The following is a 13,372-nucleotide window of genomic DNA, read 5'->3' as shown; positions in this document are numbered from 1 at the left end:
CTCCCTCTTTCTCTTTCTCTCTCACTTTTCCAGGCAGGGTTTCTCTGTGTGGCCTTGGCTGTCCTAGAACTCACTCTGTAGACCAGGCTGGCCTCGAACTCACAGTGATCTGCCTGTCTCTGCTTCGCAAGTGCTGGGATCAAACCGTGCGGTGCGTGCCATCACCACCTGGCTGGAGGCTGTTTCTTAAGAGCAGAGAAGATGATTGAAACGCCTGCTGTCAGCCATGCCGCTGGGATATGCTTGGTGACATAAAACAGTCCCTGTGACTTGAGCAGAGCCTCGGAAACACCAAGCAGGGAGCATCAGACAGAACACCAAGCACGGAGCATCAGACAGAGGTCAGGCAGTGTGGCAGAGCGAGGTAAAGGAGGTGTAGCAGCGCACACCAGGGCTAGGGCAGGCGCTGCAGTGGCTGCCGGCTAAGCAGCTTTTGCCCAAAGGAGCCACCGAGGGACAGCTGGGAGTCTTCCAAGAGCAGGCAGTGCGGACTCACTTCCTGGAACTCAGCTGAGACTCTTTCTCTAGGAGACCCCAGACGTTGTCCAAATAAACAAAAGGCTGCTGGGAAACGGCCGGCCAGGAGGTCAGGGAGGCTGGCGCAGCCGTGGGGAGGAGGCGGAAGTCAGTGTGGTTCTCGGGAGCCTGGGATTGTGGGCTGTGGGCTCTGTGGCTAGCAGCTGGCTCCTGGAGTCTAGGCTCTGCGCAACAAACAGCCCACATGCTGGCAGGCCCGGCCCAACCGCAGCAGCAGACTCAGGGGCTGGGCCACGGGGATCCATGGCTTGTACCAGGGTGAACACAGACTCTCATGTTTGTTCTTTAAAGCCTCCTGGCTCTTCAGCATCCTGTGAGGGCTACAGACTCATGAGCCTGAAGAAGAAACAGACTGGGATTTAGGAGGTGTCTCTTCATCCTGTACCAGCCTTGTAATCCTGAGGACCTGAATTTGATTTCCAGAACCACATAAAAATAAATAAATAACATAAGCTAGGTGGATTGGCTTACACTTGTAATCCTAGCACTGGGGAGGTAGAAACAGATAGATCCTTCAGGCTCTGTTTGACAGCGCGCCTAGCCTATCATGTCTCAACAGCAACAGAAAAGTCTGGAAGGTGCTTAAGGAATAATTTCTGGGGTTAACCTGTAGTCTCTAGAAGACAGGCAGGCAGGCAGGCAGGCAGACAGACAGACAAACACACAAAACAGGAGCCTTCACTGGATACAGATGCATCCAGTGAATACCTTCACAGAGGTTTTTGTCTGGACATCAGGAATGCCTTCAGCCACTCAAAAACAAAAAACAAAGAATAAAACAGCACTCACTTGTGTCTGTGATCAGCCAGGGCCTGTGGATATTGGGAAGACCTTTTCTTCATCACTCTCTCTTTACATCAAACTAGAACCAGACCTTCCCTGGATCTGCATGGCACATTTAGGACCAGGATTCTAAGGAGAGGCAGGGGCCAGGACTGCCCCCATAGTATTTGGATTCTGAAAGCCAAAGATCCCCTCAGCTACGTTTGACACCTGCAAACTGCCCAGAAGGGGGAGATGGCAGAAGGAAGGAGTCGCTCCTGTGTCCTAACACACCCATAAGACTGGATAAAGCCAATACCAAACATCATGCTAGCTAGTCTTTGTCTACCCGCAAGACCCGCCCAGAGCTTCAAGTCTCCTGTGAGCCTTTGTGTGTGTGTCTGAGCACACTACATGCCGTGTGCACAGGGTCTCCCGCCTGTGTGATTTCTGCCTCACTGGGGTGCAAGCTAGCCCCGCTTCCCACCTGTGTGATGTCCACCTCACCGTGGTGCAAGCTAGCCCTGCTTCATGGAAGCTGCTCCTGTAGCTTTCCCCTTGACTTTCTCCGAGGTGAGCGCCACACTGCCGTGGGATGCTCCTTTCTGGTGGTGCTGGGCAGGGACAAGTGGGAGAAGCCAGCCTTCCAGATGTGTCCTGCTTGCCCAGCTGTCTAGCAGATCCAGGGTATTGGGCCCATGTTTAGTTTATTGTACAGATGCCAGGATGGCTTGTTGTGACAAAGTGCAATGGTTCACTCAGGATTGTCTATAAACAGTTTGATTTGGATTTTCTCAACAGTGACTACACACACACTAGTGAGGTTTTTTTGTGCTGGGTTTTCTCTCTCTTTCTCCACTCCCCTACCCCCAAACACACACACATGCACACAGGTATATGCCACCCTGCCTAGCACACATTAGGTCTTTTCTGGTGTGAGGGGACAGTGTGGGCATGAAGGCTGGAGAGCCAGGGAGACCCTGACATCATGAATGTATTTCCGTATGTTCCCTAGTGGAGAGCTCGCATCCTCAAAAGAAGCCTGACAGGTGACCCCTGTGCTGGCCCCAGTGCTCTTCCTCTGGCTCACCGTGAGACTCAGGGGACTATCTGCCTCACCTGCAGCCCTACCACAGAGGGCTGGCCAGAGATCCCCCAACACTCAGCTCTTACCCCTCTTCGGGTGCTTCAGGTGGGCTGAAGTCCGTGAACTCTGTTTGTCCCTCTGGCAGCTTCTTGATGTCCTCTCCAGGCTGACCTGGTGACTTGGATGCCTTTGCTCCACAGCTTATGCATCTCTCGGGTCCCCTGGGAGAAGCAGTTGGGACGCCCCAGCTGCGGGGTCCATCGGTGAGATGTCTGTGTCTTAGACTTTTGCTGTAACTTTTTCAGTTTCTGTGTGTAACTTGTGTGTGTGTGTGTGTGTGTATTGCTGTAATAAATCACCCAGACAAAGCAACCTACAGGAGTTTACTCTGACTCATAGGTAAAGTGTACAGTCTATTCTGAAGACAGGGTAGCAGGGGTGTGGGGCAGCTGGTCCCATCACATCCACAGTCCAGAAGAAAGAGGTGAATGCTTGAATGCTGGTTCAGATGGCTTTCTCCATCTTAAACAGTCCAGGAGCCCTGCCTAGGGAATGCTTCTGCCCATAGTCAAGAAGCGCCTTCCCACATTAATTAATACACTCAAGATAATTCCACACAGGCATGCTCAGAGGCCTCCCTCCAAGGCGGCTCTAGATTTTGTCAAGTTGACAATGATACCAGCCCCCAGAGTCAGCAAATGAGACGGAAGCAGAAATCTGTTAAATTGTCTTTCAGGAGAAGAAAAAATAGGTTTGGTTTTACCTCCATAATGAGGCATTACACCTTTGTCCCCTGGTCCGGCACTGAAGGCACAACTTGTAAGAAAACATCCAAAGCCATGTGAACATTGTCTCTGACATAACTGACTGACACAGGGCTTCCTGCCTTATGAGAAAACAAACTTCATGTTTATGTCGCTATTCATTGTAGCCAATACACTGTAACATTGTAGCTGTTGTTGTACCTGTGATAAAACGCTTGGCTACAGTGGCTTTAAATGACTTAATGGATTTATTTGGACTAGAGTCCCATCTGTCACGGCATGGAGAACATGGAACAGAGCAGCTTACTGCTTGCTAAGGATGACCCTGAACTTCTAACCATCCTGCCTCCACCTTCTAAGTACCGGGACCATGCACTTGTGCCACCATATCTGATTTATGCAGAGCTGGGGGGTGGAACCTGTGGCTTTCCTCACACTGCTCAAGGACTCTACCAACTGAGCCATGTCCCCGGCCCAAGCTGTACCTGGGAGAACTCCCTTTCCTCATTTGGTGACTAACTTAACCTCGACGTCCCTCGACAGTCCCGGGAATCTGCTTCCAGCCCAGGTCTTTTCCATCCTGGGATTATTGCCAGAAGATAAGGAAACACCAATACTATTTTGGAAAACGTCCACTTTGTGAGCATTCCAAGAGAAACCAGACACACACGTGACTAGTCCTAATTGATGGGTAAGACCATCAACGGAAGGAACAGCCAAAGTCCATGGTCCGCACAGAAGCGGACTTTGCTTGGAAGAAGCATCACCGAGACTTATGCAGGAAGTCAGACTGACCACTGACAAGTCTGAATGAACACCTACTGTATATGCAGGACCCACTGAGGGGTGGAAGTCCACAGCCACAGGGTGTAAGAGTGTTTGCTGCTCTTTAGGGGCTTCTGCCCTCATTGGGGGATGTGTCATGTGTCAGTGGGGCTGACCTGTTAGGATACCACAGGCTGCGTGATGTTTGATCACACTGACAGCCACCTTGGCCATCTGTACAAGTGTCCCAGAAGTCATCCCTGGGAAAACAACGTGCTGGGATATCAAAGAGGACCAAAGGGTGGGAAGGGGCTGCAGGGGTGACATGTGGATATGCGGGTTTAGAAAAAAAATCCAGACCCACGGCTCAGTTAGCAAAGCACTTGCCCTGCAAGCAAGAGAGCCTGGTTTTAATCCACAGAACCCATGCAGAAAGAGCTGGCGTGATGACACAGGCTTATAATGGTAACATCGGAGACAGGAAGATCTGTGGGGCTCGCTAGCCAGCCAGCGCAGCCTAATGGGTGAGTTCCAGGCAAGTGACAGACTTTGTTATAAAAAAACAAAGTGGATGTTGCCTGGGGAAGAGACGGTAAGATTGCAAATGCCCTCTGGTCTTCATGGGCACACACATGTGCAAATGAACACTTACACACAAAAGAAAATATAGACCCCTGAACTATCCCCAATGGGCTGGAGCTAGATTCCACACACACACCCAGGACACACACACACAAAAGCATGCACACACACACACACACACACACACACACACACACACACTCTCAGAGCCACTGGGAGTCAAACATAGGAGACAGTGCGCTCACACAGTGGGGAGAACACAGGGCTGTAACCTGCATTCTGATCTGTCCTTCCTGTCTATGCTGGGCTGCTGGCCTCTTTGAGTTTCAGTTTCTCTGTTTCAACTTCATTGCAAAGCAAAGCATCACTGAGGTGAGTCGCTTGAGCAGGGCTGAGGTGTCTGCCTGACTCCTCCACAGCAGCTGAGGACTGACCGCCACTGTGAACTCTTGTCCTACACAGACGGCATCAGGACCCAGCCTCTATCTGCTGGCCGCCTTGGGGTTCAGGGCAGTGGGTTTGGGACCACACGCCGTCCCTGCCGCCTGACTTCCTCTGCACGTGGGCACAGTGATATACTGACTTCAAAGTGTACCACACGGGTGAAATGAGCCGCGAAGGTGCCCTGTCGCCTGGCATCGCTTCCCTTCCTGTTCTCCATGCCAAAACCTGTACTCTGCTGGGCTTGGCAGGAGGCGTGAGAAGGGTGCCAGCCTCAAGACGTAACTCTGTCATTTGCTGTGTGTCCTCTGCAGGCGACTTGGCCTCTCTGTGGTCAGGTTTTCCTCTCTTTTTCTTTGTCTGCAAAATCATGATACTCAGAACTGTGGTGTGTTAGTGTTAGCCCACAGGGAATTACCAACTCATGTTGGTGTGTCTGCCTACACACACACACACACACACACACACACACACACTGTGAGATGAGAGGTGCTTGTGACTATTAGCATCCTGGCAGCCCATCCACAGCTGCTGTAAAGGGCTGCCATGATTTGCAGTCTCGACTCCTCCCAGTTCTCAGTGGAGGCCTGAGCTGCTTCTCTGCATTTCACAGGAAGACAAGATGGAGACCAGGGTGCATGGTCAGCTGTGGATTGGACTGCTGGGGAGTGGTCCTGATGAGGGAAGAGGTGGAGGCTGGAGGGAAGCTGTAGTCACAAACCAGGGGATAACAGAAAGGCCCTTGGCCACCAAAAGCTGGCAGGCCTAGAGCCATAGAAGGAAGCAGCAGCTTGTCTGCTTTAATGGAGGACCTCTGGCCTGAAGAGCCAGCAAAGCGTATCATTTCACTCTCTTATTTTCTAACTGCCAAGCTTGTGTTCCTTTATAGCCACCTTAAGAAGCTGGTGTTAGGAGGCCGGAGAAATGGCTCAGCCGTGAAGATCGTCAGTTCCCAGCACCCACAACTGTCTGTAACCTTAATTGCAGAGATCTGATGCTTTCTTCTGGCCTCCTCCAGTACCAGGGACAGTCAGTCGTGGCGCTCAGACACACACACAGACAGAACGACCAAACACATAAACATTTTTAGGTTTAAATAATTCTAAATAAGAAATGCCTCAAAAGTAAATTTAAAAACAGATTTTATGAAATCCTTGATTAAGGGCTTTGGCTCAGTGGGTAGAGTGTCTAGCACACACGAAGCCCTTGGTTTGCACTCAAGCATCTCATAAATTGGGCATGGTGGCACACACCAGGCAGGCCAGAAGTTCAAGACCATTTGGGGCAAATGATGAATTTGAGGGCAGCCTAACAAAGGGATTTTACTTTAAAATCAATCCTAGGAAGGCTATGGCCTTCCATTGCGCAGCTACATGGAGGCTCATGGATAATTTTCCAAGTTGGGTCTTTTTCCCGTTTATTTGGGTCCCAGGAATTCAAACTCAGGTGGCAGGCTTGCATAGCAAGCGTCCTTACCCACTGAGTCATCTTGCCTGCTGTCCGCTTTATTTTCTGAGCAAGGTCGCCCTTTGAAGCTCAGGCTGGCCTTGAACTTGCTAGTTACTCCAGTCTGGCCTCAAACGCTCCATTCTCCTGCCTCTGCCTTCTGGGTTCTTGGGTTATGAGTATGCACGACTAGACCTGTCTTGCCTCCAGGACTTCCGAGGTATGCTCGTTCACGCCGCCAGAGCTTCCTTGCCTGGTGGAAAGTCTTCATGTTTCAGTCAGTGCGCCTTCTGAGACTTCTAACACAACCGCAATGGACACAGAAAGACTTAACTCGGAGGCAGGTCAGCTCCTCCATCTTCCCTGTTTGTCTGATCCTTCTATGAACCCCAGCCCAACCCAGATGGGACAAAGTCCAAGACAGTCCTCAGTGTTCCCTCAGCATAGACTTGAGAGCCCGGGACTGGGAGACGTGTCCAATCGGTTAATCAAAGCGCTGTGCTGCCATTATACCACCACTGACAGCCGCACTGGCTTGGAGAAGTCAGGGGGCCAAAAAAAAAAAAATGCACTGCCTGCTGGTGGTGGTGCACGCCTTTAATCCCAGCACTTGGGAGCTAGAGGCAGGCAGATCTCTGACTTTGAGGCCAGCCTGGTCTGCAGAGTTTTCCAGGACAGCCAGGGCTACACAGAGAAACCCTGTCTCAAACAAACAAACAAACAAACAAACAAACAACCTTCCCCCCAAATGTATGTATGTATGTATGTATGTATGTATATATGTATGTATGTGTATGCGTGTATGTATGTGTGCACATGTATTCGTGTGCATGTATATGTTTATATGTGTGTATGTATGTATGTATGTACATGTATGTTTGTGTATGTTTATATGTGTGTATGTATGTGTGCATGTATGTGTGTACAGGGCTCAGTTAAGAGTGCTTACTGCTCTTCCAGGGAACCTGTGTTTTGTTCTCAGTATCCACGTAATAGGGTGCTCACAACCTCCTATAGCTCTGGCTCCAGGGGATTGGAAGCCTTTGACTTCTGTGGACACCCTCACTCGTGTGCACATACTTCCTCACACAAACAACTAAAAGTAGCACACACACACACACACACACACACACATCTATATATTTTACAGAAGTGGTAAAACACTTTTTACTAATATGAAAATCTTTAAGAACAAATCCAGCCCAGATGGAACCGGAAGGGAAGGGTGTGAGGGTTGCTGCCTTCCTCCTGCAGCTTTGGGTGGTTTGATGTGCCTTGTGAGGGTGGTGAGGCAGACGCTGGCCTTGAAGCACGCTGTCGTGGAATATGGGAAACACAGAAGGAACACTCGCGCGCGCGCATACACACACACACACACACACACACACACACACGGCAGGGGGAAGGGGAGATCCATGAGAGAACCCCGAAGCCATAAACTGAAGGATCTCAGGTGAGATCTACCATGCTAAGTCTCAGTTTCCCCTTCTGGAAGACAAGGCATGTCTTTGTCAAGTGGTGTGTGTTTAAAACTCCAATCATCTTTATTGTGCTTTTTGACTTCTTTAGACCATGTATTCTGGGCTGACATTGAATCCTATATGTAGCCCAGGCTAGCAATTCTCTTAACCGAGCCTCCTAAATGCTGAGATAACCTGTGCCAGTCACTCCACCCACAAAGAGTTTATGTGGGAAAGCCCCTAGGAAGGGAAAACCAGTTTTGACTTTTGTTCTTTAAAGTACATGGTGAGTGGTCAAAGAACACCTCAGTCACAACTTTCTAATCATGTGCCTTCTCAAGGCCACCAAGACAAAGTCGGAAATTTAAAATAAAAACGTAAAATTGAAACCACGACATATCTGTAACACGCCTCCTGGACATCTTGGAACCTTAGGTTTCTTCTACACCATCTCGCCGGCATTTCCTTCTGCCCATTAACCCTTGGGTTAACAGGTTATGATAATGTTTATGATAATGAGAATACACTCACAAGACGGTTTTTAAATTTCATTTAGGCTTGACTGTTTCAAAATATTGGATAAGAATCAAAAGAACATATTTCTATTTTTAAATAAGTATCCTGTAAGAGATGATTTAAAAACAAACAAAAGGAGGAAAGCCTCTAGGGCCTGAGAGCAGAAACCCCACATCCCAGGAGTGCTTCCACAGTGTGTGTGTGTGTGTGTGTATGCGCGCACACGCGTGCACTATGACACACAATCTGGGAACTTAGGTTGTCAGGCTGGGCAGCAGTTGCTCTGCCTACTGAAACACCCTGTCTCCTCTGCTTTTTAAGGCAGGATCTCTGGATGTTTCTGTAGTGTTGTGCAGTCCAGGCCAGCTGGTCCCTGAGCCTCTGGGAGAGTCTCATCTCCACCTTCCATCTTGTTCTGAAGTGCTCAGATTACAGATGGGCACCTTTACCCTCTACATCGTCACACTGGCCTCTACAAAGGCAAGGCTCACATAACTCAGCCTAGTGTTGACTTTTTGAGCCTCCTGCCTCAGCTTCCTGAGTATTGGGGTGACAGGTGTACTCTACCACAGGCGGGGCTCTCTATTTTAAATAAGAGCCCAGGTGGGTTTTTTTTTCTGTTTCCACTGGGAAAATAGAACATTTGGCCCCACATCAGACCCCTGGAAGAACAGTTCGGCTGTAGACAAACCTTGGCTGTGCAGATGTGAGGTCCAGCAGTTCTGGGGGCAGATGCCTACTTATGGCCACAGGTGGCTTCAGTCCCAAGTAATCTGTCTTAAGTGGAAGCTAGAGTATTATAGACAGCCTTGTCACCTTGGGCTGGCAAAACTGTCAACAACTGTGCTGCCTACAGTTCTGCCCTGGGCAGGGTGTCCTCGGTAGGTAACTGACATGCCAGATCCCATTGCCCACACAGATGAGCTGCCCTGCCAGGGTGCTGTCCGAACCAGTCCATATCTGGGGATTGGGATTTGGATGACAGCATTAGGACCCCATGGCTAAGGTGGTGGTGCTAGGGACCTGGGCCTGACGTAAGAATCCCAACTGGGGCTGGAGAGATGGCTCAGTGGTTATGAGTACTGTCTGCTCTTCCAGAGGTCCTGAGTTCAATTCCCAGCAACCACACGGTGGCTCACAACCATCTGTAGTGGGATCTGACGTCCTCTTCTGGTGTGTGTCTGAAGACAGCGACAGTGTATTCATATATAAAATAAATGTGAATATTTAAAAAGGAATCCCACCAGTGGGAGCTGGAGAAATGGCTCAGAAGTTAAGAGTGTTTGTTGCCATTGTAGAGGACCTGGGTTTGATTCCCAACACTGACATGTGGCTGACAAATCATCTGTGGTGGTAACTCCAGTTCCGGGTGATCCGGTCGGTGCACTCTTTTGAGCTTTGCAGGTACTGGGCATACATGTGAACGCACAAGAGAGGCAGGCAAAGTGCTCACACACATAAAATGAAAGAAAGAAAGAAAGAAAGAAAGAAAGAAAGAAAGAAAGAAAGAAAGAAAGAAAGAAAGAAAGAAAGAAAGAAAAAACGAACCAGCAAGTCAGCGTCTGCCTGAGCTCTAGCCCCCACTTAGGGAGAGCAGGTTTGGGCTGCTCGAGATTGTCCCCTCTCCTCAATACCCAGGTCTTGGTTTGTCTTCGTGGGTTTCGTGGCTGCTGGGCACCCATGCGAATCCTTCTCCCTGGTTGGATGCTGAGACAGAGAACTGGGGGGAGGACTCCTGGGCGGGGCTGGGAGGGGTTGTGATGCACCGTCACAGAGTCGGGATTACTAGTACGGACACGGAAACAACACAGGCGCACTTCACACCATTGGGGTGGCCCGTTCTGGGGGACTTCGGGATTGAACACCACATCTCTGTCTCAGGTAATCTGTGTTGCTGTTCAGTTCTTTCAAATGGGAGTCCTCTCTTTCCTGATCTTACTCCCAAAGGAACCCAGTTCGGAACAAACATAAACGCAGGCAGGCAAGCCAAGCTACCCCAGACTGGGTACCGCTCTAGATGGCTTCAGGTCCATACGCATCAGCAGTAACCCCTACAGCTGTGTTTCCAGGCAGAGGGCCTTGGGGCCTGAATGACAGCCATTTCCACTTACGCAGGCCTTCTCCTGGGGCTGGCCCCTCCGAAGCTCAGCAGCCCTTTTGGTTTAGCCTGAGCCCTGGGGTCAGTTTCCGGCACTCCCTAAGGGGTCCCCCTGATCCTTCCTAATATCCCGTGCTCCAGTCCTTTGGAAGGAGTGGACAGGCCAGGTGAGGAGACTGTGAAGGTTGGAACTGGGCACGCAGGCTGCAATCCCTCAGACATACGCAAACCTGGTGTGGAAGGCTCAGGAGCCCAAGGCCAAGGCTGTGCCAAGGAGGGAGCTCTGAGCACTGGGAGTCACAGTCCTGCCACAGACACCCGGAACTTGGCAACCAACATGAGGCCTGGAGCTCAAGTTGGTCCAGCAACAGTGGTGTGGGCAGAGTGTGCTCAGGACTGAGCTGAGGCGTGGAGGACAGGGTAGGGACAGGAGACCTCTAAAGCTCGGGTATGTGAACTTGGGTCTCTCATCTTCATGGCCCCAAACCCCAACTGAGGTCTGTTCCTTCAGCTGAAGCAAAGGGGGACATAACCTTCCTTTGGTTTCCTGTGGTTACCCTCAGAACCGACCTCATCGTACGCTGTATTCTCCTCCCTGGAGGCCTTCGTCTAGAGTCAGGTTGTGGTGGCTAATGTCCCCAGGGCACGGGGGAGGATCGGGCCAGCCTCCTCAGCTCTTGCCATCCCTCTCTGGAGGGTCTATCTTTACATGACCTTTCTGTCCTTGACTCCAAGGAAGACACAGCTTTTCTATTAGGACATTCTCAGTGCGTTAGGGGGCCTATCCTTAACCCGGCACAATGTGTCTTGATTCTGATCTTCATTGTATCTGTAGAGACCGTATTTCTAAACAAGGCCGCATTTACAGGGTCTGGGTGGACGAGAACATTTAGGGGCTGTTATTTAATTCATCATGGCCTTAAATAACACACACAGCAAGAGCTAGAGGAGCAGGAGACCGGCCCCGGGTCTTCTACAGTTCTAGCCCCTGCTTTCCAGCTAGAATGAGCCTTGGGTAGCACCCAGGACCTCCAGTACCACCTGCCAGGCTGGGCTCTAGGCTGCCTTTACAGATGAGGATACTGAGGCTCAGAGGGGTCGAGTCAATGGCCCAGGTCACACAGCCAGCCAGAGTCTGGGCAAGGTACCCAAGTGTCTGTAGGTTCTGGGGCACTCCCGCGGGAAGTAGGGGTGTGCTGTGTTCCAGGTCACTCTTCCTTGCTTCCTGGCTCTTAGATTTAGGAATGGATGTCTTCCCCCAAACTGCAGAGAATTAGGATTCATTCAGTAGCCTGGCCTGGGAAAAGGGGGTAGGGGTGCCTAGTGGACTATTTCCTCCAAACCTCCCAGGACACTGGGGTGGCCAGAGAAATGCGCTCAAGAAGCTGGGCAGGGCCAGGGGAACAGTTTCCCAGCTCTTGGCAGGCAACGTCCGCTCAAGGTGGGAAATCCAAGGCCAGGAATGTTCTGCTGCCGAGAGAGTTTTCAGCACCTTGGACCAGACTGGAAGGATCTATTTACTGGTTCCAAAAACCTGGCTGCAGGCTCTGCAGGGGAGCTCAGCTTAGTCCAGGTCTCAACACTGGATGCCCAGGGACAGTCGGCCTATACCCCCAGGATGTCAGAAGACGCCATCTAGGAATGGGAGCGGGGCGTCTTGTCCCAGGCCTCAGTTTCTCTGTCTGCCCAAGGCGGGCCCTGTATCCGAAGCACTGGAAGGGGATAGGGGGCCCGACTGTCCCTCCCCCAATTGCATCCCGGTGCCAAGCAAAAGCCAGGGTGGTGGCAGTCCTTTAGCCCTGCCTCTGCCCGCGGGTTTGCTTTTTCTCGGTTCCAGGGCCCGAGGTGCCCGCTGACAGAGCGAGCTGACAGACCTGGCAAGCAGATCTTGGGGGTGGGGGGTGGGGTGGGGGAGAAGGCCTGCTCTTCCCATCATCCTCGCCCTAGGCTGTCCCGCCACCTCAAAAATGCAGGTGCTCGCCCCATGTGAGCTCTCAGCAGCCCCCCGGGAGGGTATTATTACCCGCATCTTCCCCGGGAGGCGCAAGGGGCTCAGAGAGAAATCACGATTCGCCCAAGGTCACACAACTCAGCTGGGCAGATCAGAGGGAAGTCCGGCGCCCGGTGTTGCTTCTGGGCCCATCGCCGCCTCCTTGCCGTCACGTTCATGAATAAAGCACCGAGGCCCAACGCCCGGCTTTGCCCAAAAAACAAGGCTCCGGGCTAATCTGAGGGAACAAAAGCGCCTAAAATTCCATCCCGAGTTTTCCACCACGCCGATTCCCACCGACCAATCCCCTAGCGCCGGCCCGCAGGGGGCGGGTGCAGGCGGACCCGACGTGATCGACAGTCCATCTCTGAGGCGGGGCCTAGACTTCGACCAATCCTACGGAGCTGCCGAAACGAATCGTCGCGCAGGACAGGCGGCCTGGCCAATTGGCGTGGGGGGGCGGGCTCGGACAGCCCGGGCTGTCGCGAGAGGCGGCCACCCCGCCCACTCCGCTGGCCGCGGCCGCCCGTGCTCGCGAGCGCGCTCTGCTCAGCTCCGACGGCCCGGGCCGCGATCCGTCCGCGGGTCCCGCTGGATCCCTCCGCCGCGCCAGGCCCGTCCGGGCGCCGCGCCCAGCCTCGCAGCGGGTAACGGCCGGCCTGGGCGCAAGCGCAGGAGGCGGCATGGCCGGGGCGGCTCCGTCGGGGGGCGGCCCGCACTGACAGACCCTGCGGCGCGCGGGGAGATGGGGGCGGCCGCCTCCCGGGCGACGACGACGACGACGAGGAGCGGCCGCCGCCGCTGCCGCGCACCGGCCGCCGCTGGGGACGGGCGCGGGCAGGGCGCCTCCCCGTGAGCGGCGGCCCCGAGGCCGCTCGCCGTCCCCGGCCGCCCCGGCTGCGGCCCCGGCTCCGGCCGCCGCGG

This window comes from Mus caroli, chromosome 8 (assembly GCF_900094665.2).
Source record: "Mus caroli chromosome 8, CAROLI_EIJ_v1.1, whole genome shotgun sequence".
NCBI classification, from domain to species: Eukaryota; Metazoa; Chordata; class Mammalia; order Rodentia; family Muridae; genus Mus; species Mus caroli.
This window is presented reverse-complemented; position numbering follows the sequence as displayed.